Genomic DNA, 3,138 nt, shown 5'->3' on the forward strand with positions numbered 1-3,138 from the left:
ATTTGCTATTTGAATCTATTGTCGAGGTGTGTTCCCTACTTATTATTGAACTGTTTTATTGGTTTTAATATGTGGTACACCAAATTCATTGGCTATTGTTTTATGGATGCACCAATTTAATGTGACAATTTATGGAATATGGCTGCTATCTAATTTTTGTTTTGAAATGGTATATGATTACCATGTTTTTGGATTTATGGAATTTATGTCACGGTGCAATTGAATTTTGGAATTGAAATACGATGGAATAGCTCTGATCAAGCTAACTGGGCTTAATGTGACTCTTGAGGGCCCCAAGATGTTTCATTAGGTCGGCTTTCCTTTGCTGTGTGCTTAGGGTAAGCTATATAGACTTATTGAATTGGGCTTAAGGATACAAGCTTCATAGCCTATCCTTAAGTCGGCTTTCTTTTTTTGCTATGTTCATAAAGTAAGCTATATGGAAAATACTTTTGGGAACTACTGATGGTGTACCAGAAAAGGGTTTAAACTATGATTTTCAAAAAGTTAAACTCTTTTACGAATTTGGGAGATTACTGGACTATGATTTGTACCTATTGTGATTTTATGGAAATATTGGGACACACTGAGCCTAGCTCACCTTTTGAAAATGTTTTCCCCTTTCAGATACTGTTGGTTAGATACCTTGGTTCGAGCACTTGGAGGATCAACATATCTCTTGAAGTAAATCAAATTGTAATGTTTTTATCTGGCAAGTTGACTTTATTTTGGTGACATGGACCTTATTTTAAAATATCGGATTTTATAATGATAACTCTTTTGCTAATACTGCTCGGTTTATTGTGATATTGAATTTGAAGACAAGTTTTAAATTAAATTATTATTTATTGGTACTATATTTACGAGTTGGATTTTGATAGTATAATTTGTTTATAATTTCATGTTATTTATAATGTGATTTTATATTGATGGAATAACGGTTTCGAAAAATGTCTTTAATAATCATAATGTGATCCACTAGACTTAGTCGAAACGCATAGGCCGGGTCTAGGGGGTTACACTTAGGTTCGAGTCCTTGTGTATGCATAAAATCCCTGTTGGGAAACTCACCCACTAAAGTCAGGTGTGCGACCCAGGTCGTGTTGATCATTGATCACGTATGTTTGATGAATTAAGTATGCTTGCATATCACATTTAGAATATATTAGAAGTAAATGTTTAAAGGAAACATTAAATTATGGGTTGAACCAAGGGTGTTTTGGGGCTAAGAAATCTCACAAGTCTATATATTTTGGACATTTAGGTTTTTCTAGTTATATATTTAAATTTTATTTTTGAAAACAAAATTACTGAATATTCCGAATCGAGTTTTAGATACTATAAAATATTGTTAGCAAAAGTATATGGGTGAAAATTAAAAGCTAACGAAGACTTGTTACATGTGTGGTGATAAGAGGTATTTTATAAAAAATTGTTTGATAAATTTTAAAAAGACTTCACCTTCGTCTAAAAAAACTCACGAATCAATTTACCTCTGTAGACACCCGTTTTTGACCATGATTAATATATATATATATATATATATATATATATATATAATAATTATTTGTTATTAATTATTATTATTATTATATTATTAATACTATTAATATTATTTTTGCAGGTTTTTTTCAACAAACCACTACCCCACCTACCCATTCCACTCTTCTCCACTAAACCCACTAAACTACTTTTGCTTTACCACTTGTCACACAACATTTCCCCTTTAAAAACCCATCACTCTCACTCTTCAAGGGGGAATCGACAAAAAAATGAAAAAGACAGGGGGAGGAAATGATTTTTTTTCAAAGGGAAAGAGTGATAGAATACACACTGGGCGGGGGGCCTTCTTTCTCTTCCTTCCATGGTCTCCACTTTCCAGCATCAAATGGAAATTCCATTCCCACATTTAATTGGCGTTGGCCTCACGCTCTCTCAGGGCTTTTTTCATATGCTCTCAGATCCTTTTTCCTTTTCCAGTTCTACTACTAAAAACCCAGATGTCTTCTTTACTTCCAAGCAACAAATGTATGGCTCCATATTCAAGACACATATACTAGGTTGTCCTTGTGTAATGATGTCCAGTCCCGAGGCTATCAAACTCCTGCTGCTCACCAAATCTCATCTCTTCAAGCCGATATCCCCCTCAAGCAAAGAGAGAATGTTAGGCAAACAAGCCACCTTCTTCAACCGAGAACAATACCATGCCAACTTTAAGAAGCTTGTTCTTCGTGCCTTCATTCCCGACGCCACCGTTTTGACCGCGTTGGCGAACTCCGGGATCACCGTCGTTGTCGCTCTTCCAAATGAACTCCTTACCTCAATTGCCGACGACCAGACCGCCGCTGATAACTGGGTTCAATCCAACATAATCAAGTTCTAACCTAAAACAAAGATAGAAGTCATAGATATCGGGAATGAAGTCTTTGTGGACCCGAAAGATAACCAATTACCTCGTACCTGCCATGAAAAATACCACCGCCAACTTTAAGGTTTTCAATCAATTGTCGAGCCTCCATTTGCCTTTTAGAGCTTTGATCGATGAGAAGCTAATCGACCATGGGTCACTCTAATGTCTAGAACTCTCACCCAAACCCTACAACCCTAGATCTCATGTTTGTCGTGTGTATAGCAACCCCCACACCATCATTAGGAAGTATGGGCTCATATGTTGTAGACAGTGCTTCCGTAGCAATGCCAAGGAAATTGGATTCATAAAGGTAAAACCGATACATTTTCTAATTAATCTTCTGATTAGTGTTGTTAATGGAATATGCGTAATGCATTCAAGGTGTTAGAACTCTTATATTTCTTGTACTAGTGTGAGGTACAAAGAAGTGCTAGCATGTGTGAAACAAGGCGCGATTTGCTCTTGTTTTTTTTATGTGTGTGTATATATTTATCTATATATTTATGATCATGTTAATGAACTCTAAACGTGGTCCAAGTTTTCTAAGAAACATTATATTCTATTATATTATTATATTATTACTATTATTATTATTTTTTATTCTCTTTTCATATTTATTTTTATTTTACAATCTAACAATATTTATGGCTTTTAGGGGGAATTTTTTTTAATCAGTCGAAGGTAATTAATTCGAATTGAAGTTTTAAATTTAAATTTAAACTTTCGCA

At 34.5% G+C, this 3,138-nt stretch overlaps 1 pseudogene; it reads left to right on the top strand.

Annotated features, from left to right (window-relative positions):
- The first annotated feature begins 2,559 nt into the window (after positions 1 to 2,559).
- Positions 2,560 to 2,798, top strand: LOC120173337 (annotated as a pseudogene).
- The last annotated feature ends 340 nt before the right edge of the window (positions 2,799 to 3,138 follow it).

Source organism: Hibiscus syriacus, unplaced genomic scaffold (assembly GCF_006381635.1).
Source record: "Hibiscus syriacus cultivar Baekdansim isolate YM2019G1 unplaced genomic scaffold, ASM638163v2 tig00111947_pilon, whole genome shotgun sequence".
NCBI lineage: Eukaryota > Viridiplantae > Streptophyta > Magnoliopsida > Malvales > Malvaceae > Hibiscus > Hibiscus syriacus.